Below are 25261 nucleotides of genomic sequence, written 5' to 3'. Positions count from 1 at the left end.
ATGACCACCTCTTGAAATTCCAGGAAAGTTCCCGTCTGGCCTGCCCATCGACGTAGCACGTACACATTGTACAATGCCATCTGTATGATGTGCACGGCCAGCTTCTTATACCACACCGCATGGCGCTGTAGGGCTTTAGGACTTGATCTGACAAGTCCATCCCTCCCATGTACCTATTGTAGACCAGGATGCAGTCTGGTTTGGGGGTCTCTGTACTGGTACATGGGTACTGGTGTGGGCATGTATTGTTGTCAATACAAGGACATCTCTCTTGTCCTTGTACTTGAAACACAATATGTTGCTGCTAGAATGTGCCCTGCTCTCACCCCTTCTGAGTGTTTGCCCAAGCAGAGTATTAGGGAGGCCTCTCAGGTTTCTTCTAGCAGTGCCGCATGCCGCAGGACTTCTGGAAGCGAGGCAGTTGAAGAGTGGGACGCTGGTATAAAAATTATCCAGGTAGAGGTGGTAACCCTGGTCCAGCAGTGGGTGCACCAAATCCCACACAATTCTCGCATTAACTCCCAGTAAGGGGGGGCATTCTGGGGGCTGAGCACTGGTGTCCTTCCCTTCATACATCCTAAATCTGTAGGTATACCCTGATGCACTCTCGCACAGCTTATGCATCTTCACACCAAACCTTGCCCTCCTACCCGGCAGGAACTGGTGGAATTGAAGCCTCCCTTTAAAATATACCAAGGACTCATCAATAGAAATACACTTCTCGGGGGTGTATTCTTGGGAAAACCGGGCACTGAAACGGTCTAATAAGGGTCTCCGTTTATACAAACGGTCAAAACTGGGGTAATCTTGGAGTAGGCAATGCTCATTAGGAGAAGCGAAGTATTGCCTCATACTTATTTTTTGCGTAACGAACTGTAGTTTCGATCAGTACCATTTTTAGGTACATGCGACTTTTTGATCTCTTTTTATTCCATTTTTTGGCAGGTGAAGTGACCAAACAATTGTGATTGTGCTATGGCAGACATGGGCAAACTACGGCCCGCGGGCCACATACGGCCCGTTAGGCTTTTTAATCCGGCCCGCCGAACTTGTCCAAGATATATCCGTCCTCAGCAGCTGCTAGTTCGCGCAGGAGGACGGATATATCCGTCCTGTGATCGCGCGGGTACTGACAGTTTACCCACGCGATCAGCGGCAGGAGCACGGCTGTTATACACAGCCTGGCTCCTGCTGCAACTGCCGGAATCGAAGCACGCGCCGATTCCGGCAGTTTAACCCATTAAATGCCGCTGTCAACAGTGACAGCGGCATTTAATGTGTTTGACAGAGGGGGGAACTCCCTCTGTCTCCCGATCGGCGCCCCCGCAAACAAATCGCGGGTCGCCGTCGGGTTTCCATGACAGCCGGGGGTCTAACAAAGACCCCCAGGTCTGTCTTCAGCATCTGCCTGTTAGGCGATGCCAGAGGCATGACCTAACAGGTTGCCTGTCAGTTTTACACTGACAGGCAATAATGCTTTGGTATACGAAGTATACCAAAGCATTATATATGCGATCGGCACATCGCATAGTGAAGTCCCCTGGTGGGACTAAAAAAAAAAAAGTAAAACCGTTAAATAAAGTTTGTGAAAAAAAAAATAAAAAAAATTACAGTCAAAGTCAAATAAAACTACTTTTTTGCCCCAAAAAGTGGTTTTATTTAATAAAACGGTCAAAACAAATCACACATACACATATATGGTATCCCCGCGATCGTAACAACTTGACCAATAAAATGAACACATTAATTAAACCGCCGGATGAACGGCGTCCAAAGAAAACGCAAAAAACAACGGCAAAATTCTCTCTTTTCTCCCATTCCCCCCATAAAAAATAAAATAAAAGTTCATCTATAAGTCCTATGTACCCCAAAATAGTACTAATGAAAACTACACATTGTCCCGCAAAAATCAATCCCACGTACGGCCACATCGACGGAAAAATAAAAAAATTACGCCTCTTGGAATGCGGCGATGCAAAAACAAGTAATTTTTTTCTAAAAGGGTTTTTATTGTGCAAACGTAGAAAAAACATATAAAACCTTTACACATTTGGTATCCCTGTAATCGTGCCGACCCATAGAATAAAGTTAACATGTTATTTACGCTGCATAGTAAACTGCGTAAATTTATAACGTGAAAATTAATGCTGGAATAGCTGCTTATTTTCAATTCTCTCCTAAAATAAAGTTAATAAAAGTTAATCAATATGTTATAAGCATCTAAAAATGGTACAATTACAAAATACAACTCGTCCCGGAAAAAACAAGCCCTTATACGGCTATGTCGACGGAATAAAAAAAGAGTTACGACTCTTGGAATGCGACCGTGGAAAAACAAAAAATAATCCTTGGTCATTAACGTGCAAAATGGCCCGGTCATTAAGGGGTTAATGTGGCGCGTATTTCTCTTTATTTCACTTTAATTTTCACTTCGTTTCACGTCACCATTAAGCCCTTCGGTTTTCAAAGAGTACAATATCAGCCGTCACTTTGCCACGAAGCATGCAAACTATGCTAGCAAGCAGTCAACACAAGAACGGGCGGCTACTGCTCAGAGGTTGGCAGCTAATTTACAGAGTCAACAGAACTTTTTTCTTGATAAATCACAGTGCGTATGTTATTTTAATCTATTTACATTTCCTCCTCCCAGTATCTGCGAAATAGTATGTAAATGCCATATCTTGCATATTCCTTGAGACAAATTTATTAACTGATAAGGGCTATTTTTCACATTTGAAAGACAGTTAATAAATTGGGTTGTAGTGTTCTTACTGTGCTATGAGGTTTGCACACACTACATTTAATGCTTTAGTATATCCGGCCCAAACACTCCCTCCAAATGCTCCTGGCCCGGCCCCTCTGTCAAATTTTAGAACCCATTGTGGCCCGCGAGTCAAAAAGTTTGCCCACCCCTGTGCTATGGTTTATTATTATTATTTTCTTTTACGGCGTTCACCGTGCGGGATAAATAACAAAATAATTTTGTAGTTCAGGCCGTTACGGACGCGGCGATACCAATTATGTATAGTGTATTTGTTTATTTATCTATTTTTATTAATAGGACTGATAAGAAAAAAGGGGGGATTTTTAATTTTATTACTTTTAAAACTTTTATTTTCTTATTTTTACACATCTTTTTTTAACTTTTTTTTTTACTTTATTACTTTGTCCCACTAGGGGACTTGAGGGCAGGAGGTCCTGATCGCTATTCTAATACACTGCACTACATGCGTAGTGCAGTGTATTAGAACTGACAGCAAGCATAGTGGGTCCTGACGTTGTCTTCCGTCGATGGCATAGCCGGACGCCATTGTTTGGTGTCCGGTTGCCATAGTTACAATCGCCGGCCGCTATCGTGTAACAGGCCGGCGATTGTAGCTTAACCCCTAAAAAGCAGCGATCTCTATAGAACGTGGCTTTTAAGGGGTTAGTCACTGGGGACACAGCGATCGGTCCCCGTTGTAGGAGCTGCGGCAGCTGCTGTACAAGACAGCAGCTGTCACAGCTCCTGTATGTGTCGGGAGGACGGCCGAAACGGCCGTTACTCCAGAGACGTACTATTAGGTCATGGAGCGCGAACGATAGAGCTACCATGAGCTAATAGTACGTCCAGGAGCGGGAAGGGGTTAAAGGACGGGTGTTGCGGAAATTTTTTTTTTATATCAATTTGCTTTTAATGTTTTATTACTAATTTTTGTATTTATTTGTGTTTTACTTCTTTTTTTTTTCTAACTTTTTCTTCACTATGGGGGCTGCAATTTTTTTTTTTCATCTCTGTATGTGTCGATTAACGACACATACAGAGATGGAATACGGCACATACATCCCCATAGAGAATGCGAACGGGAGCCGTTCGCATTCACTATGGTGTACGCCGTCTGTGTAGGAACGGCGCATGCACACAGTCCAAATGGAAGGTCTTCGGCCGAGCGACATCCGGCGCCATTTCCTTGTGGACCGGAAGCTGCGGCCGGACAGTAAGATGACTACTTCCGGTTGCGGCTTCCGGACATGTGTTCAGAAGAGAGCGGACGGATCGGAGGCGGCAGGAGCAGGTAAGTTATGTTTGTGTATGTTCGTGTTTTAGTGTGTGATTACCACTGTATGTAAGCCTACTACACGTGTATTCGCTCAAAAAATGGCGACACACAGTGTAGGAGGTTTGAACATTCACTAGCAGGATAAAGGAGGGGGGATTGTTTGAGGACGTTAGAGCGAGTGTGTCTTATCAAATTTTGCAGCATAAAGCAATGTGGTTGCTTTACAACATGCCAATGCTGCAATTTTGGGAATTGCTCCCTCTAGTGACCAGCACAGGGAAATGTTATAAATTAGAATCTAATTTATAATATTTCCTGATTTGTGAAAAAATTAAAAAAATTAGAACAATGTCTAATCATGTATACACTGTTTAACTAAAAAAAAAAAAACACATTCCCTTTACATTTTTGAAAACGGAAAAGAGGAACAAACAACTCCTCCCCTCAAACATGCCTCCCAAAGAGATGTATGTAAGAGGAAGGGAAGAGGGAGAAAGTATGTGATCTGAAATTAATATATAACTTTTATTAATATGCATTAAGATAGAAATAAACACTAAAAAGTCCAATGGTGTAAGAGGTATGTGTGAGTGACCCCCAAACTCACATACCTAGGCCATGTATAATATGATGTTGTAAATTATATCAAAAGTGTTCAAACGAAGAACACATAAGTTACTATGCCTCCAGAGCAGCAATTGTAATCTCAGGTTGCGGCAGTGCAGAAATTGGGCAAATGTGGCCTGTTGCACCACCATGCAGCTGCACTGCGGCAAGGTGTGAACATGAGCCTACAAACTGCACCCTCACGCTGGGTATCTTGTGCGCCAGAGCAGGAGCACAAACCGCAGCCCAAGGCTGCACTGCTGTGGTATGCAAGTCACCGTAATTATGATACTGTTGTGTAAGTAGTAAGCGATTGATTTAATTATCAAACAAACCAGTCGGTTTCATTATAAGGTGACGGCAGCATACATTTCAAATGCACGGGTTGGAATGGTTAGAACCACTCGTGCCTAAAATATTCCTGCAGGGCATGGCAGTGCTGTGAGTCAGGGTAATTGTCCTGCCGCACCTCCGTGCATGACTGCCGCAGAAGATGTGAATAGTCAGCATACAGCTGCACTCTCACGCCGCCGTCCCTGTGTACCAGAGCAGCAGCGTGGAGATCAGCTGTGATTCCCTTGCTGTCCCCGCGCCCAGTCTCCAGCTGAGACGCAGCACAAACACTGCACCAAAGCGCAGGTCCACTGTAAGTGGGCCTGAGCTCAGCGTGTGGCCCTATTCCCGTAAGTAAACGGGATAGGCAGCAGTTGGGTAGCCGCACGGCAATTACACCGGCGGTCAGATTAGAACGGCAGCTGGAAGGAACCCACAACCAGCCGCTCGTGTTTGACAGCAGGGTGCGCTACGCTAACAGCACAGTCGTGCTGTCAGCTGATAGTCAGCTGCTGTCAGCCAAGTGTTAGAAGCAATAATGTAATGGTACAATTACAAAATACAACTCGTCCCGGAAAAAACAAGCCCTTATACGGCTATGTCGACGGAATAAAAAAAGAGTTACGACTCTTGGAATGCGACCGTGGAAAAACAAAAAATAATCCTTGGTCATTAACGTGCAAAATGGCCCGGTCATTAAGGGGTTAATGTGGCGCGTATTTCTCTTTATTTCACTTTAATTTTCACTTCGTTTCACGTCACCATTAAGCCCTTCGGTTTTCAAAGAGTACAATATCAGCCGTCACTTTGCCACGAAGCATGCAAACTATGCTAGCAAGCAGTCAACACAAGAACGGGCGGCTACTGCTCAGAGGTTGGCAGCTAATTTACAGAGTCAACAGAACTTTTTTCTTGATAAATCACAGTGCGTATGTTATTTTAATCTATTTACATTTCCTCCTCCCAGTATCTGCGAAATAGTATGTAAATGCCATATCTTGCATATTCCTTGAGACAAATTTATTAACTGATAAGGGCTATTTTTCACATTTGAAAGACAGTTAATAAATTGGGTTGTAGTGTTCTTACTGTGCTATGAGGTTTGCACACACTACATTTAATGCTTTAGTATATCCGGCCCAAACACTCCCTCCAAATGCTCCTGGCCCGGCCCCTCTGTCAAATTTTAGAACCCATTGTGGCCCGCGAGTCAAAAAGTTTGCCCACCCCTGTGCTATGGTTTATTATTATTATTTTCTTTTACGGCGTTCACCGTGCGGGATAAATAACAAAATAATTTTGTAGTTCAGGCCGTTACGGACGCGGCGATACCAATTATGTATAGTGTATTTGTTTATTTATCTATTTTTATTAATAGGACTGATAAGAAAAAAGGGGGGATTTTTAATTTTATTACTTTTAAAACTTTTATTTTCTTATTTTTACACATCTTTTTTTAACTTTTTTTTTTACTTTATTACTTTGTCCCACTAGGGGACTTGAGGGCAGGAGGTCCTGATCGCTATTCTAATACACTGCACTACATGCGTAGTGCAGTGTATTAGAACTGACAGCAAGCATAGTGGGTCCTGACGTTGTCTTCCGTCGATGGCATAGCCGGACGCCATTGTTTGGTGTCCGGTTGCCATAGTTACAATCGCCGGCCGCTATCGTGTAACAGGCCGGCGATTGTAGCTTAACCCCTAAAAAGCAGCGATCTCTATAGAACGTGGCTTTTAAGGGGTTAGTCACTGGGGACACAGCGATCGGTCCCCGTTGTAGGAGCTGCGGCAGCTGCTGTACAAGACAGCAGCTGTCACAGCTCCTGTATGTGTCGGGAGGACGGCCGAAACGGCCGTTACTCCAGAGACGTACTATTAGGTCATGGAGCGCGAACGATAGAGCTACCATGAGCTAATAGTACGTCCAGGAGCGGGAAGGGGTTAAAGGACGGGTGTTGCGGAAATTTTTTTTTTATATCAATTTGCTTTTAATGTTTTATTACTAATTTTTGTATTTATTTGTGTTTTACTTCTTTTTTTTTTCTAACTTTTTCTTCACTATGGGGGCTGCAATTTTTTTTTTTCATCTCTGTATGTGTCGATTAACGACACATACAGAGATGGAATACGGCACATACATCCCCATAGAGAATGCGAACGGGAGCCGTTCGCATTCACTATGGTGTACGCCGTCTGTGTAGGAACGGCGCATGCACACAGTCCAAATGGAAGGTCTTCGGCCGAGCGACATCCGGCGCCATTTCCTTGTGGACCGGAAGCTGCGGCCGGACAGTAAGATGACTACTTCCGGTTGCGGCTTCCGGACATGTGTTCAGAAGAGAGCGGACGGATCGGAGGCGGCAGGAGCAGGTAAGTTATGTTTGTGTATGTTCGTGTTTTAGTGTGTGATTACCACTGTATGTAAGCCTACTACACGTGTATTCGCTCAAAAAATGGCGACACACAGTGTAGGAGGTTTGAACATTCACTAGCAGGATAAAGGAGGGGGGATTGTTTGAGGACGTTAGAGCGAGTGTGTCTTATCAAATTTTGCAGCATAAAGCAATGTGGTTGCTTTACAACATGCCAATGCTGCAATTTTGGGAATTGCTCCCTCTAGTGACCAGCACAGGGAAATGTTATAAATTAGAATCTAATTTATAATATTTCCTGATTTGTGAAAAAATTAAAAAAATTAGAACAATGTCTAATCATGTATACACTGTTTAACTAAAAAAAAAAAAAACACATTCCCTTTACATTTTTGAAAACGGAAAAGAGGAACAAACAACTCCTCCCCTCAAACATGCCTCCCAAAGAGATGTATGTAAGAGGAAGGGAAGAGGGAGAAAGTATGTGATCTGAAATTAATATATAACTTTTATTAATATGCATTAAGATAGAAATAAACACTAAAAAGTCCAATGGTGTAAGAGGTATGTGTGAGTGACCCCCAAACTCACATACCTAGGCCATGTATAATATGATGTTGTAAATTATATCAAAAGTGTTCAAACGAAGAACACATAAGTTACTATGCCTCCAGAGCAGCAATTGTAATCTCAGGTTGCGGCAGTGCAGAAATTGGGCAAATGTGGCCTGTTGCACCACCATGCAGCTGCACTGCGGCAAGGTGTGAACATGAGCCTACAAACTGCACCCTCACGCTGGGTATCTTGTGCGCCAGAGCAGGAGCACAAACCGCAGCCCAAGGCTGCACTGCTGTGGTATGCAAGTCACCGTAATTATGATACTGTTGTGTAAGTAGTAAGCGATTGATTTAATTATCAAACAAACCAGTCGGTTTCATTATAAGGTGACGGCAGCATACATTTCAAATGCACGGGTTGGAATGGTTAGAACCACTCGTGCCTAAAATATTCCTGCAGGGCATGGCAGTGCTGTGAGTCAGGGTAATTGTCCTGCCGCACCTCCGTGCATGACTGCCGCAGAAGATGTGAATAGTCAGCATACAGCTGCACTCTCACGCCGCCGTCCCTGTGTACCAGAGCAGCAGCGTGGAGATCAGCTGTGATTCCCTTGCTGTCCCCGCGCCCAGTCTCCAGCTGAGACGCAGCACAAACACTGCACCAAAGCGCAGGTCCACTGTAAGTGGGCCTGAGCTCAGCGTGTGGCCCTATTCCCGTAAGTAAACGGGATAGGCAGCAGTTGGGTAGCCGCACGGCAATTACACCGGCGGTCAGATTAGAACGGCAGCTGGAAGGAACCCACAACCAGCCGCTCGTGTTTGACAGCAGGGTGCGCTACGCTAACAGCACAGTCGTGCTGTCAGCTGATAGTCAGCTGCTGTCAGCCAAGTGTTAGAAGCAATAGTAAGTTCACAATTTTTTCTTCATTTATTTAATTATTTATTTATTATTATTTTTCCCCTTTCTTGTTCTTCTTTCAGTGCAAAGATTTTTTCTGAAAAAGACTTTTTCTGGCCCTTTTCCCACTTGGAGATCTGATACTGTTATTATTGTCTGACTGGTTGTGAGCACTTATAACCTATTGCTCTTTATTTAAGTGGTTATTCACTTAACCTTTCTATTGCATTCTTTCCCAGGCTTAGGATTGGCTAGCCTGGATGTCAATCAATTTCTGCCCTATTTATAGGACGGTTTAATGGCGATCCCCCATCCCTAGAAGCCAGAATGCTGGCGAAACGCGTGTCGGGTGCTCAATCCTTTTAAAACTCTCCTTGGTGTAACACATAGCCTTAGTTGCCTTATTTAGGCCAATCAATTGTGAACTTACTATTGCTTCTAACACTTGGCTGACAGCAGCTGACTATCAGCTGACAGCACGACTGTGCTGTTAGCGTAGCACACCCTGCTGTCAAACACGAGCGGCTGGTTGTGGGTTCCTTCCAGCCGCCGTTCTAATCTGACCGCCAGTGTAATTGCCGTGCGGCTCCCCCACTGCTGCCTATCCCGTTTACTTACGGGAATAGGGCCACACGCTGAGCTCAGGCCCACTTACAGTGGACCTGCGCTTTGGTGCAGTGTTTGTGCTGCGTCTCAGCTGGAGACTGGGCGCGGGGACAGCAAGGGAATCACAGCTGATCTCCACGCTGCTGCTCTGGTACACAGGGACGGCGGCGTGAGAGTGCAGCTGTATGCTGACTATTCACATCTTCTGCGGCAGTCATGCACGGAGGTGCGGCAGGACAATTACCCTGACTCACAGCACTGCCATGCCCTGCAGGAATATTTTAGGCACGAGTGGTTCTAACCATTCCAACCCGTGCATTTGAAATGTATGCTGCCGTCACCTTATAATGAAACCGACTGGTTTGTTTGATAATTAAATCAATCGCTTACTACTTACACAACAGTATCATAATTACGGTGACTTGCATACCACAGCAGTGCAGCCTTGGGCTGCGGTTTGTGCTCCTGCTCTGGCGCACAAGATACCCAGCGTGAGGGTGCAGTTTGTAGGCTCATGTTCACACCTTGCCGCAGTGCAGCTGCATGGTGGTGCAACAGGCCACATTTGCCCAATTTCTGCACTGCCGCAACCTGAGATTACAATTGCTGCTCTGGAGGCATAGTAACTTATGTGTTCTTCGTTTGAACACTTTTGATATAATTTACAACATCATATTATACATGGCCTAGGTATGTGAGTTTGGGGGTCACTCACACATACCTCTTACACCATTGGACTTTTTAGTGTTTATTTCTATCTTAATGCATATTAATAAAAGTTATATATTAATTTCAGATCACATACTTTCTCCCTCTTCCCTTCCTCTTACATATAGCTATAACAGGTGGTGTACACCAATGTGATCTGCTAAGAATACTGTGTGATAGGTGGTCTTCCACACTTTGCCTCCCAAAGAGATGCCCTTGGACTAGGATTCTTCACTATATACGACTTGACTGGGTAGCTGCACCTTTTGCTTTATGGTTACAACCATTTGGGCATCAACATTTATTTATTTTTTCATTAAAATCCGTTGTTCTCTTCAGATTGACAATTTTGACTTTATGCTGTTTGTGAATAAGAAATGTTGTGAACTTTAGCATCGTACACAACATTAGAATAAAATCTATTCTAGACAGTATCTACCAAACTGTAATGGACCGCATACACGAGCCGTCAGTTGGGAAAGATATAAACGGGCTCCTGCAACATGCAATTTCAGTTATAGGACATCTAGGCGGGGTGAAGTCACGTGTCACCCCGAGCGGAAGCGGCTGCTGATAACACCTCGTGACGCTCTCCTACTGCCGAACTGTCCGCCTGTTATATACGTCCCAGCTAAGGGGAAACAGGAAGAAGTAAACGGCTGGAAGTTTACGTGCGATAGTATTCGGAAGTTGAGAGTTTCCGAAACTGCTGACTAGAGGGAGCAGAGGCCTCAACCACCGAGCTTTTAGCTAAGAGGTAACAATATCTGTTATAAATTGTTTTCACCCGCTATCAACGTTTTAGGTACAAAGTGTGCTAGAGAGTTTTTTTTTTTAGAAGGAATTGCTCCGCTGTTATACCAGAGTTTGTAAGCGAAGCAATACGTCAGGCGACAGAATAGCGATAAAAAACCCCAAACGGTTTGTTGGAGGGCTTCAGTGTTTCACGTAGGAGGAGTTTCGCGGGCGAACCTTTGTACGCCCCTCCTACTTATCATGACGCACCAAATAATTGAGCGCTAGTAGCCAGTTGGCGCGTACGTATGAAAGCTTGTTGGAACGAGGCGCACAAAGCTAATATGAGAAAGGGCTAGGTTTCGTGGATAACGTTAGGGTATGTTCACACGCTGAGCCAAAAACGTCTGAAAATACGGAGCTGTTTTCAAGGGAAAACAGCACCTGATTTTCAGATGTTTTTTGAGCAACTCCCGTTTTTCGCGGCGTTTTCGTGCCGTTTTTCGGCCGTTTTTGGAGCTGTTTTCAATAGTCTATGAGAAAACAGCTCCAAAAACGTCCCAAGAAGTGTCCTGCACTTCTTTTGACGAGGCTGTAATTTTACGCGTCGTCTTTTGACAGCTGTCAAACGAGCGTAAATTACAGGTCGTCTGCACAGTACGTCGGCAAACCCATTCAAATGAATGGGCAGATGTTTGCCGACGTATTGGAGCCGTATTTTCAGACGTAAAACGAGGCATAAGGGTATGTTCACACGGCGGGGGTCCGTAACGGCTGAAATTACGGGGATGTTTCAGCCTGAAAACATCCCCGTAAATTCAGCCGTACCGGCATGTGCAGGCGCTTGAACGCCACGTCAATTACGGCCGTAATTAGCGCTGCTATTCATTGGAGTCAATGAATAGCGGCTCCAAATACGGCCAAAGAAGTGACAGGTCACTTCTTCTACGCGGGCGTCTATTTACGCGCCGTCATTTGACAGCGGCGCGTAAATATACGCCTCGTGTGAACAGACAAACGTCTGCCCATTGCTTTCAATTGGCAGATGTTTGTCAGCGCTATTGAGGCGCTATTTTCGGGCGTAATTCGGGGCAAAAACGCCCGATTTACGTCCGTAAATAGGCCGTGTGAACATACCCTCATACGCCTCGTTTACGTCTGAAAATAGGTCGTGTGAACCCAGCCTCAGGTGCATGAAGTAAAAATTTCAGAAGAAGTCAGTTCACACAGAGTTTTTTGACGCGGAAACCGCGCCAAAAAACGGCCGAAAATGCCTCCCATTGATTTCAATGGGAGGTGGAGGCGTTTTTTTTTCCCCCCCGCGAGCGGCAAAACCGTGTCGTGGCAAAAAGAAGCAACGTTTCCTGTCTTCGGGTATGTTCACACAGTTTTTTTTGCAGGCAGAAAATTCTGCCTGGAAAAATCCGCTGCACGACACGCGTTTTTCACCGTGATTTGTGACGCGTGTTTTTGCTGTGGTTTTTTTTTTTTTTAATCTCAGAGTTTTTTGCAGGAGGAAAACTCCTCAAAATTATGTTTGGAATTTTGAGGCAGATTTTGATATGTTTGCCGCGATTTTCGCAGCGTTTTTCGCTCGCGCCCATTGAGTGCCATGGGCAAAAAAATACTGCGAAATACTTTCTCTGCCTCCCATTGATATCAATGGGAGGTCAGGCGTAAACGCCCGAAGATAGGGCATGTCGCTTCTTTTTACCGTGTGCGTTTTCTACTGCTCGCGGTAAAAAAAGCGCGTCCGCCTCCCATTGAAATCAATGGGAGGCATTTTCGGCCGTGGTTTGGCCTGTTTTCCGACGCGGTTTCAGCATAAAAAAAACTCAGTGTGAATAGTCTCTGACCTGCCATTGACCTCAAAGGGAGGCAGAGAAAACGTATTTTAATGGCGTTTTTGCCCACGGCTCTCAATGGCCGCAGGTGACAAACGCACTAAACGGTGTGCAGGCAGATCGAAATCTGCCTCAAAATTCCAAACAGAATTTTGAGGCAGAATTTTCTGCCTTTAAGGGTGTGTTCACACACACTAATTACGGACGTAATTCGGTTGTTTTTGCCCCGAATTACGTCCGAAAAATGCGCCTCAGTAGCGTTGACAAACATCTGCCCATTGAAAGCAATGGACTGACGTTTGTCTGTTCACACGAGGCGTATATTTAAGCGCCGCTGTCAAATGACGGCGCGTAAATAGACGCCCGCGTCAAAGAAGTGACCTGTCACTTCTTGGGGCGTAATTGGAGCCGTTATTCATTGACTCCAATGAATAGCAGCGGCAATTACGTCCGTAACTGACGCGACGTTCAAGCGCCTGCACATGCCGTTACGGCTGAAATTACGGTCATGTTTTCTCCTGAAAACATTCCCGTTATTTCAGCCGTTACGGACGCTGTCGTGTTAACATACCCTAAAGAGGCTCTGTCACCAGATTCTCAAACCCCTATCTCCCATTGCAGCTGATCGGCGCTGCAATGTAGATAACAGGAACGTTTTTCTTTTTAAAAAACGAGCATTTTTGACCAAGTTATGAGCATTTTTATATTTATGCAAATGAGCCTTTCTTATGTACAACTGGGCGTGTTTAACCCCTTACCCAGATGTAACGAACACAATACACGCCCACTTGGACATAACTTTAAACACGCCCAGTTGTACATAAGAGGCTCATTTGCATAAATATAAAAATGCTCATAACTTGGCCAAAAATGCTCGTTTTTGAAAAAAAATAACTTTCCCGTTATCTACATTGCAGCGCCGATCAGCTGCAATGGGAGATAGGGGTTTGAAAATCTGGTGACAGAGCCTCTAAGTTTTTTACGGTGTTCACCGTGCGAGTTAAATAATGGTATATTGTAATAGTTCGGCCTTTTACGGACGTAGCGATATCAATTCTGTTTTATTTTTTTACATTACTTTTGAAGAAAAATGGGAAAAGGCTTTTGTTTTTTTAACTTTAAACTTTTTTCTTTCTCCCTACTTATAACTTTAATTCTTCTACACATTTTATTAGTCCCCTTAGGGGGCTTGTACCAGCGATCATTGGATCGCGGGTACAATATACTGCAATACTAATGTATTGCAGTATATTGTTATTTTTACAGACTCCTGTAACAGCGTGATCGCTGTTCCTGTCCGTTAGTCCCAGGTGTCAGCTGTAATACACAGCTGACACCCGATAGCGTATACACCCGATAGCGTATGGAGCGAGCTCAGCACGTGAGCCCGCTCCATACATCACCCCCGCACCATGACGTGCTATTAAGTCATAGTTCTCAAAGGGGTTAACCCCTTGAGTACCCAGCTCATTTTGGCCTTGAGGACCAGACCCATTTTTTCAAATCTGACATGTATCACTTTATGTGGTAATAACTCTGGAATGCTTTTACCTATCCAATTGATTCTGAGATTGTTTTCTCGTGACATATTGTACTTTAGGTTAGTGCAAAAATTTGGTCGATAAATTCATTGATTATTTGTGAAAAACACCAAAATTTAGAGAAAATATGAAGAAATTATGATTTTTCCAAATTTAAATGTATCTGCTTGTAAAACAGATAGTTATACCACACAAAATAGTTACTAATTAACATCCCCCTTATGTCTACATTATGTTGGCATCGTTTTTTGAACATCCTTTTATTTTTCTAGGACGTTACAAGGCTTAGAACATTAGCAGCAATTTGTCATATTTTTAAGAAAATTTCAAAAAGCTATTTTTTCAGGGACTAGTTCAGTTCTGAAGTGGTTTTGAGTGCCCTATATATTAGAAACCCCCATAAAACACCCAATTCTGAAAACTGCACCCCTCAAAGTATCCAAAACAGCATTCAGAAAGTGTTTCAACCCTTTAGGCGTTTTACAGGAATTGAAGGAAAGTAGAGCTGAAATTTTCAAATTTCATTTTTTTTTTACAAAATTCATTTGTAATACATTTTCTTCTGTACCACAGAAGGTTTTACCTGAGAAACGCAACTCAATATTTATTGCCCAGATTCTGCAGTTTTTAGAAATATCCCACATGTGGCCCTAGTGCGCTAATGGACTGAAGCACCGGCCTCAGAAGCAAAGGAGCACCTCTTGGATTTTGGGGCCTCCTTTTTTCAGAATATATTTTAGGCACCATGTCAGGTTTGAAGAGGTCTTGTGGTGCCAAAACAGTGGAAACCCCCCAAAAGTGACCCCCATTTTTTAAACTACACCCCTCAGGGAATTTATCTAGGGGTATAGTTAGCATTTTGACCCCACACGTATTTTTGCAATATTTTCTGGAGTTAGTCTGTTAAAATGAAAATCTACTTTTTTTCTGGAAAAACGTAAAAATTTCAAATTTTTGCAAGAAATAAAGGAGAGAAAGCACCCCAACATTTGTAAAGCAATTTCTCGCGATTACGGAAATTCCCCATATGTGGTAATAAACTGCTGTTTGGACCCACAGCAGGGCTCAGAAGGGAAGGACCCCCATTTGGATTTTGGAGCTCTGATTTTACTGGAATGGTTTTCGGTGCCGTGTCACGTTTGCAACGCCCTGGAGGGGCCTAAACAGTGGAATCCCCCCAAAAGTGACCCCATTTTGGAAACTATACCCCTCAAGGAATTTTTCTAGTGGTATAGTTAGCATTTTGACCCCACAGGTTTTTTTGCTGAATTTATTGGAATTAGTCTGTGAAGATGAAGAGAGACTTTTTTTTGGAAAAAACACAGAATTTTCTAATTTTTATAAGTTATAAAGGAGAAAAAGCAAATCAACATTTGTAAAGCAATGTCTCCGGATTTTTGGGTGCAGGAGTCGCACTTCTAAAGGGTGTCCGTGGTATTGTACAGAACATCCGCACTCCAGTATTGCCTAATCTTTGACTTCTTCACTAGCCCCATATGTAGCACAAACCCCAAAATGTAATAGTTTCCGCTGCATTTACAGGGTCTACCAGTGGGGGCTGCAAATGATGACGTTGGGTTTTAGGTGAAGAACTGCTGCACATATAAATTAGTCTGGGCCGTCGTTTTGCATTATTGCGTTCAAAGAGTCATAACTTCTTATTTTTCCGTTGACGAGCTGTGTGAGTGCTTGATTTTCATGGGACGAGCTGTCTTTTTTATTAGTATCATTTTGGGGTACATGCGATAATTTGATCAGTTTTTATTCCATTTTTTCTGAGGTGAGGAGACCAAAAAACTGAAATTCTTTCACTATTTTTTTTATAATTTTTTACCGGCGTTCTCTGTGCAGCATAAACCACATGTTTACTTTATTCTGCGGTTCGATACGATTATGGCAATACCAAATTTATATAGTTTTTGTATGTTTTACTACTTTTACAAAATAAAAACACTTTTTTCTAAATAAAATGTTTTAGTGTCGCCATGTCCTGAGAGCCATAACTTTTTTATTTTTCTGTCGACGGAGCTTTGTGAGGGCTTGTTTTTTGCGTGACACACTGTCGTTTTTATTGGTACCATGTTTGGCTATGCGCGACTTTTTGATCACTTTTTATTCAATTTTTTTGGAAACAACGTGACCAAAAAAGGAAATTCTGCTATTGTTTTTTATGGTATTTTTTTTACGGTATTCACCATGCGGGATAAATAATATATTTTTTTAGGTCAGGCCAATACGAACGCGGCGATACCTATTATGTCTAGTTTTTGTCTTTTTTTTCATTTTTTTTCTAATTATAAAGGGCTCGATTAGGGAAACAAGACGATTATTGTTTTTATTACGTAAAACTTTTATTTATTTATCTAAAACTTTTTTTTTTTTTTTTACTTTTTTTCACTTTTTATTTTACACATACTAGGGGACTGGAAGATCTGATCTTCTGATCCCCTGCACAATACACTGCACTACTTCTGTATGTAGTGCAGTGTATTGTAACTGTCACTTTACAACTGACAGTTGAGCCTATTACGTCCTGCCTTGGGCAGGACCTAATAGGCTCCCGTACCTGGCAACCAGGAAGCCGTTGCTAGGCTTCCTGGTTGCCAATGCAACCATCAGAACCCCGCGATTTTTCGCGGGTGGGGGGGGGCAATGGGGTGCAGAGGGAGCCCCCTCCCTCTGTATCAATCACTTAAATGCCGCTGTCGGACAGCGGCATTTAAGGGGTTAAACTACAGCGATCGAAGAGGACAGTGATCGCTGTAGTTGCAGTGAGATGTCGGCTGTATATTACAGCCGACATCCGATGAAGATGGAGCAAGCACATCTCCTGTGCCCGCTTCATCCTCAGGGCGTTACTATACGCCCATTTTCGGGAAGGGGTTAATAAAAATAGTGTTTTTTTTTTTTACACCGCTTTCTCTGATCTCCTCACGTATCTCACAGAAATGAGGAGATCAGAGAAAGTTACAGGAGCTTTCTCCTGCAGACGACGTCACAGACGGCTGTGATTGGTCAGTCTTCAGAGACTGACCAATCACAGCAATCGCTGGCATTGGGGACTGCTAATTGGTCCCCAGGCCGGTAGCAGAGACGGTTAGCTGTCAATGACAGCTGCCGCCGCTGTTATGTCAGTGTGATTTCACATAGTGACAGTTTATTCCTGCGCCGTAATAGTACGGCCAAGGTACGCTGGAATAAGCGGCCAGCGACGTACTATTACGGCCAAGGTACGCAAGGGGTTAATGCACAGTGGATGGTGTGAATACTGCAATTTTCCACTGATATGCCATTTTAGTGCATAATATGTCGTGCCCAGTTTGTGCCCCTGAAGACAAATACCGCGTTAAGCGTGTTTTCCCTGGTATGGCGATGCCATATATGTGGGCACAAACTGCTGTTTGGGCACGCTGCTGGGCTCAGAAGGGAGGGACGCCATTTTTCTTTTGGAGCGCAGATTTTGCTTGGTAGTTTTTCAGTTTGGGGTTTTGCTGGTATTTCAGTTTATAATGTGGGGGGCATGTGTAATCTGTGCGGAGAACATCAGGGCAGAATAAGAGGGTATAAAAATGTGGTAAATAAATAATAATTCATAGATATGTGGCCGGTGTCGCACTGCTAAATGGTGTCAGATCTTATCCGCTTTTGAAACACTCTGCACATTTTGCATCGCCATATTCTGAGAGCCAGAACGTCTTTATTTTTTCACCACCGGAGCTGTGTGAGGGCTTATTTGTTGCGGGACAATCTGTACTTTTCATTGGTACCATTTTGGGATACATGCGGTTTTTTTGATCACTTTTTATTACATTTTTTTGCAAGCCGGGTGACCAAAAACAAGCAATTCTGACAGTGTTTTTTAGTTTATTTTTTGCGGCGTTCACCGTGCACTATAAATGACCATTATATTTTATTCTGCGGGTCGGTACGATTATGGCGATACCAGATGTATATAGGGTTTTTTTATGTTTTGCAGCGTTTGCGCAATAAAATCACTTTTTTATAAAATAATTTATTTTCTGTGTCACGATATTCTGAGAGCCGTAACTTTTTTTTTTTATTTTTCAGTCCAAAAAGCTGTGTAAGAGCTTGTTGTTTGCAGGACGGGTTGTAGTTTTTATCGGTATTATTTTCGGGTACATGCGACTTTTTGATCACTTTTTATTCTCTATTTTGGGAGGGGTGGTGACCAAAAAATAGCGATTCTGGTGTAGTTTTTTTTTTTATTTTTTTTGGGCTGTTCATCGTGCGGGAAAAATAACATTATAGTTTTATAGTTGGGGTCTTTACGAACTCTGTGATACCAAATATGTGTACTTTTTAACGTGTTCATTTTTTTCCTATAATGACAGATTTATTATAGGAAAAAAATGCAGTGTTTGTTTATATAACTTTACTTTTATTTTTACCCTTTTTTTTTTTTTTTTTTAATATTTTAATTATTTTTTTTTTAATCTTTTTCACTTGTCCAACTAGGGGACACTTAGACTTGCAGCTTTGATCGCTGCTAGAGTACATTACACTACACACGTAGTGTAATGTACTCTAACTGTCATTGTGATGTGACAGTCACACTGACAGGAAGCCTCAGAGGACCCGCAGGAGGCTGCTCCTCCGAGGCTTCTGTACATGGAAACCCGGAGGTCATTGTCTGACCTCGGATTGCCGTGACAAGCATCTGTAGCCCCCACGATCACTTCGTGGGGACTGCCGATGTGCTTCAAACCACTTAAATGCGGCGACGGCAATCCGTCGCCGTATTTATGGGGTTAATTGCCGAAATCAGCGGCGATGGTCCGCTGATCGGCAAGGCTGGAGTGTCAGCTGTCAGGGACAGCTGACCTCCCGGTTCCCGGACACTGTCCGTTAGGACAGTGTGCACCGGGAACTGCTCCGCAATAGTACGTCTGGATGCGGGAACTAACCCCTCTGCAGGACGTACTATTGCGGAGCAGCGCGTGAAGAGGTTAATGACCAAGGTATTTTTGTTTTTCCATCGTCTTATTCCAGCAGCTATAACTTTTTTTTATTTTTGCGTCGACATATAAGGTGTTGCATTTTTTTAATAGCACCGTTTTGCGGTATATATTATTTATTGATTAACTTTTACTGTGTGGTATAAATAACACAATAACTTTATTCAGCGGGTTGTTACGATTGCAACGATACCAAATTTGTATAGATTTTGTATGTTTTACTACTTTTACACAGTAAAAACGCATTGTTTGTTTTTTTTTTACAATTATTTGTTTTTGTGTCTCAATATTTGAAGAGCCATAATTTTTTTTTTTTGTTCTGCTGATGCGGTTGTATGAGAGCTTTTTTTGCGGGAAGTCTTGTAGTTTTTATTGCTACCGTTTTGGAGTAAATGCGACTTTTTGATCACTTTATCACATTTTTTTTTAATTTTTTACGGCTTTCACCGTGCGGGTTGAAGCATGTAATAGCTTTATAGCCGGGGTCGTTACGGACGTGACGATACCAAATATGTGTAACTTTTTTATTTTGTTTTTTTAATAGTAAATCAGTTTGTAAGGGGAAAAAGTAGTTGTTTTTAACTTTTTTTTTTAAAGTTAAACGACCGAGCAGGCATTCCCTACAGGCAGACCTGGGGGTCTTTATTAGGCCCCCAGCTGCCATAGAAGACAGACACTCGGCGATCTTATTGCCGGGTGCCGGTGGGAGAGAGAGGGAGCTCTCTTTCTCTCTCTCGCTCTCGCTCTCGCTCTCGCTCTCGCTCTCGCGCTCGCTCTCGCTCTCGCGCTCGCTCTCGCGCTCGCTCTCGCGCTCGCTCTCGCTCTCGCTCTCGCTCTCGCTCTCTCCATGGTGGGTCCTGCCGCAAAATCTTTTGCGGAACGATTTCTGCCCTAGGCAGGAAGATTCCTCCCTACCATTGACTTCAATGGGATGATTGGGCGGAACTCGCCCGAAGATCGAGCAAGATTCTTCTTTTTCCGGATAGCTGTAAAAATCAGCTAGAGGCAAAAAACCCGTTGAAATGAATAGGAGGCGTGAACATAACATAAGGCCTCATTGACCTGACCGGGTCCAAGTGTCGGCCGATAAAAACGGCCGTTTTTCCCGGCCGGTTTGCATCCGTTCCGATTCCGTTGCGGGCCGTGTTGCTGTTTTTAACGGCCGATTTTGACCCGTTTTGCATCCGTTTTTTTCCCTGTTCATTTTAAAATCGGATGAATTTCATTTAAATTTGTTGCCACACACAGCCCCCCCTTCCAGGAGAAGTCACTGACTTCAATGTCCATATATGGACAGTGTAGTCACTCACTTCTCCTGTAGCGGAATCCCCAATCCCCGGCCAGGGATTGGGGATTCTGACTCCTAACATGGAGCAAAAAAAGACCCACCTCCTCCTCACATGCACTGAGGAGGAGGAGGAGAGAGAGCGCGAGCGACGGAAGACACGGCCGTCACTCGGGACACATTCCGGTAATGGCTGTGTATTTCTTGGCCCCATAGACGTCTATGGGGGCCGGGTAAACGGCCGAAAATAGGTTTCTCGGGCCGTCAAAAAATCGGTTGTGTGTATAGCCCCATTAGGGGTCTATTGTTCCTAATGCAGACGTGTGACGGCCGATTTATGAACGGCCGTCACCCGGCCAGGAAACACTGTTGTGTGATTAAGGGCTTAAGGTGGAATCACACTCGGTAGATTTTGTTGCAGAAATTTTCTGTGACTGAATCGGTTCCATTCATCTGTATGGGGTTGATTCTGCAAGAAGTGCATGGATTTCTGCAAGTTCCATTTCAGTCACCGAAATATCTGCAAAAAAAACTTGACATTTGTGAATTCACCCTAAGGCCCCATGCACACGACAGTATTTTAATCTATCCCGAAATACTGATCAGTAGGCATCCGTATATACGGATCCTGACAAAAAGGCCTCATGCACACGACCGTAGCCATGTGCACGGAAATGATTTTTGGGTTGGCCGGCTGCGGACTGTCAGCCGCGAGCTGCCCGCAAATCGCGGGCCATGCACATGGCCGCGGCCATTATTTTCAATGAGCCCAGACCACAGAAGACGGCCGTAATAAGGCATGTCCGTTCTTTCTGCGGTGCGGTCTCCCGGGCCATGCATAGACCGTAAAAACTACGGTCGTGTGCATGGCCCCATAGAAATGAATGGGGCCGCAATTCTCCCATGGATTTTTGGGGGAATTGCGGCCGCAAAAGCACGTTCGTGTTCATGGGGCCAAAGGCACTTAACCTCTTCACGCGCTGCGCCGCAACTGTACGTCCTGCAGAGGGCTTGCTTCCCGCATCGGGACGTACAGTTGTGGACTAGTTCCCGGCGCACGCTGTCTTAACGGACCCGACTCCTGACACTCCAGTCTTGCCGGTCAGCAGACCATCGCCGCTGATTTCGGCAATTAACCCCATAAATGCGGCGACAGATTGCGTTCGCCGCATTAAAGGGATTTGAAGCACATTGCCAGCCCCCACGAGGTGATTGTGGGGGCTGCCGATGCTTGTCTTGGCAATCTGAGGCCAGACCATGACCGCCGGATTGCTATGTACGGAAGCCTTGGAGGAGCAGCCTCCGGCCAGTCCTCCAAGGCTTCCTGTCAGAATGAGCGTTAGAATACATTACACTACGTAGGTAGTGTAATGTACTCTAGCAGCGATCAGAGCTGCAAGTCTAAGTGTCCCCTAGTGGGACAAGTAAAAAAAAGTAATAAAAATGTTTTTAAAAAAGTTAAAAATAAAAGTGTTAAGTTATATAAACAAAAAATGCTTTTTTTCCTATAAGAAGACTTTCATTATAGGGAAAAAATTAACACATATTTGGTATCGCCGCGTTCGGAACGACTATACAAACTATAAAACTTTTATTTTTCCCACTAGATAAATAAAAAAACTAGAATCGCTATTTCTTTGCTCACCACCCCACCCAAGAAGTGATCAAAAAGTCGCATGTACCCGAGAATAGTACCGATAAAAACTACAACCTGTCCCGCAAAAAACAAGCCCTTACACAGCTTTTTGATTACAAAATAAAAAAGTTACGTGATTTTATTGCGCAAACTCTGCAAAACATAAAAAAACCTATATACATATGGTATCGCCGTAATCGTACCGACCCGCAAAATAAAGTAAAACTCATTTATAGCACACTGTGAACACTGCAAAAAATTAACTAAAAAACATTGTCAGAATTGATGGTTTTTGGTCACCTGGCTTGCAAAAAAACTGAATCAAAAGTGATAAAAAAAAATCGCATGTACCAATGAAATGTACAGATTGTCCCGCGACAAATAAGCCCTCACACAGCTCCGGTGGTGAAAAAATAAAAAAGTTCTGGCTCTCAGAATATGGCGATGCAAAATGTGCAGAGTGTTCCAAAATCAGTGCGACATCGGCCACATATCTATAAATTATAATTTATTTACCGCATTATTATACCCTCTTATTATGCCCTGATATACTCCGAACAGATTATATATGCCCCCACACTATAAACTGAAATACCAGAAAAAAACCCAAACATAACTATTACCAAGTAATATCTGCGCTCCAAAAGCAAAATGGCGTCCCTCCCTTCTGAGCTCTGCAGCGTTCCCAAACAGCAGTTTGCGCCCACATATATGGCATTGCCACACCCGAGAGAACCCGCTTAATGTTTTATGAGGTATTTGTCTTCAGTGGCACAAACTGGGCACAACATATTATGCACTAAAATGGCATATCAGTGGAAAATTGCAATATTTACACCATCTGCTGTGCATTAACCCCTTTGTGCTCTATGACTTAATAGCACGTCATGGTGCGGGGGTTGATGTACGCTGCGGGTGTCAGCTGTGTATTACAGCTGACACCCAGGACTAACGGACAGGAACAGTGATCGTGCGGTTACAGAAGCCTATAAAAATAACAATATACTGCAATACATTAGTATTGCAGCATATTGTACCCGCGGATCCGATGATCGCTGGTACAAGTCCCCTAAGGGGACTAATAAAATGTTTCGAAGAATTAAAGTTATTAATAGTGGAAAAAAAAGTAAAAAAAAAAGTTTAAAGATAAAAATCCCCCCTTTTCCTATTTTTCTTCTAAAGTAATGTAAAAAAAATAAACAAAATTGGTATCGCTACGTCCGTAAAAGGCCGAACTATTACAATATACCATTATTTAACTTGCACGGTGAACACCGTAAAAAAACTTTAACCGTAGCTAAACTTTCGCAAAAAAAGAAATATATTTAAACTTCTTTTATGTCCCTCTATGTGAATACATTACTCCTAGCATTTTTTTTTTTCACTTCAAAGTACCTTTTTTGCAGCTTTTTTTTCTTGTGAAACCGTCCATCTATTTTCTCATACTTCCTGATTCTGGCCAGTTGCTAGGGGCGTGTCTTGCTGTGTGTGATGTTACGATCTGTCTGTATCTTTCATGGGCAGTGAACACTGAGGTGATCATTACAATACTGCACAGCACAACACATTATATATAGAGATGTAAATATCTATACACACTCCAGGAGAAAGCAATCAGTTTTTCTTTTATCTTCCCTGCACTTGCCAGGGAAAGTGAAGACAGGACGGCAGGGTGCATGGAGGGGGGGACGGAGGGAGCAGTCCTAGTCTTATCTGATGCTGATTAGCAGCTCAGATTACAGTGTCCGGACAGTCTTTGAGAGAAGGGGGAGAATCATGCAGGCACAGAGACTAGTGCACACAGTCTCTTCCATGCGCTCTGCTGCTAGAGAACTGTGTAGTGTATAGAGAGAGACAGAGAGACCTTCCTGATGACACAATGGGGGCGTGCACATCTGACGTCAGGATGGGGCACCACCCACCCGTACTCATAGACAGCAGAATTCGTACACTGATAGATTCATACGGTGTACGGATTTCTGCTAGCAACAGGAGAAGTACAAGAAATTAAATGTGGTAGAAAAGTGTCAGTGGCCATTTAAAACACATATAACACAAAAAGGAGCCCAAATTCATTAATAAAGTATATTACAAAACATATTCGTATTACACGTGATGCTAGAAAATAAAAAGTTGATCGAACGTTTAGTTACGCTTTAAATGATTTAAACCGCCAAAATAGCTTTTTTTTTTTTTGTCACTTTAGCTCTAAAAAAGAAATTGAATACAACTTTTGGATCACTTTTTATGTATCAATAAAAACTACAGCTCGTCCCGCAAAAAATAAGACCTCCCAATCAACCGAAAATGAGGCTCTCAGAATGTGGTGAAACAAAACAATTTTTATTTTAACAATTAGATTTTCTTTGTAATAGTAGTTTGGTATTGTCGTAATTGTATTGAGCTGCAGAATAAAGTAGTTTTCGTTTTTACCGCACGGCGAAAGCTGTAAAAACGAAAACCCCAAAAAGTGGAATCCGGGTTTTTTTTTTCCCTATATCAGCCCGCAAATAATTTTTTTTTCAGTTTCCCAGTACATTTTATGGCACTTTAAATAGTGTAAATAGAAACTCCAACACCTGCCGCAAGAAATAAGCCGTCACACGGCTTTACTGACAGAAAAAGAAAAATGTTATTGCTCTAAGAACGTGGGGAGTGAAAAACAAAAAGAAAGCAAAAAATGGATCAGTCTCCAAAGGGTTAATTAATTTCTAATGAAAAAAAATGTATGACCCCATGTGGGGTATGTCCGTACTAGGGAGAAATTGCTTTACAAAAATTGGTTGTTTTCTTTTTTTCCTCCTTTATCCCTTGTGAAAATTCAACATTTTAGTGGAAAAAAATTGTGATATTCATTTTCGCAGCCTAATTCTAATAAATTCTGCAAAATGCTCACTATACCCCTAGAAAAATTCCTTGTGGGGTGTTTCAAAAATGGGGTAACTTTGGGGCTTTCCACTGTTTTGGTCCCTCCTGGGCGTTGCAAACGCGACATGGCACCGAAACCATTCCAGCAAAATCTGTGCTCCAAAATCCAAATGGCGCTCCTTCCCTTCTGAGCCCTGCTGTGTGTCCAATCAGCAGTTTATTACCACATATGGGGTATTGCCGTAATCGGGAGA

The 25261-nt window shown here is 43.1% G+C and overlaps 1 protein-coding gene and 1 long non-coding RNA gene across 3 annotated transcripts in view; one reads left to right on the top strand and one right to left on the bottom strand.

Moving 5' to 3' along the window:
• LOC142760755 (uncharacterized) overlaps window positions 1-11135 on the bottom strand; it is a 28497-nt gene extending 17362 nt beyond the window's left edge. Inside the window, exon 1 of the long non-coding RNA XR_012883393.1 lies at window positions 10984-11135. This is a non-coding gene — a long non-coding RNA (uncharacterized LOC142760755). The remainder of the gene's footprint in view (window positions 1-10983) is intronic.
• LOC142741053 (MOB kinase activator 3A) overlaps window positions 10653-25261 on the top strand; it is a 56275-nt gene continuing 41666 nt past the window's right edge. The window contains exon 1 of one of the 2 annotated variants that reach the window (XM_075850448.1): window positions 10653-10879. The gene's annotated coding sequence lies outside the window, so the exon portion shown is untranslated. Of the gene's footprint in view, window positions 10880-11137; window positions 11237-25261 lie in introns of those variants that run through there. The other variant, XM_075850455.1, reaches the window with a different exon arrangement.

Source organism: Rhinoderma darwinii, chromosome 1 (genome assembly GCF_050947455.1).
Source record: "Rhinoderma darwinii isolate aRhiDar2 chromosome 1, aRhiDar2.hap1, whole genome shotgun sequence".
Taxonomy (NCBI): domain Eukaryota; kingdom Metazoa; phylum Chordata; class Amphibia; order Anura; family Rhinodermatidae; genus Rhinoderma; species Rhinoderma darwinii.
This window is presented reverse-complemented; position numbering and strand designations above follow the sequence as displayed.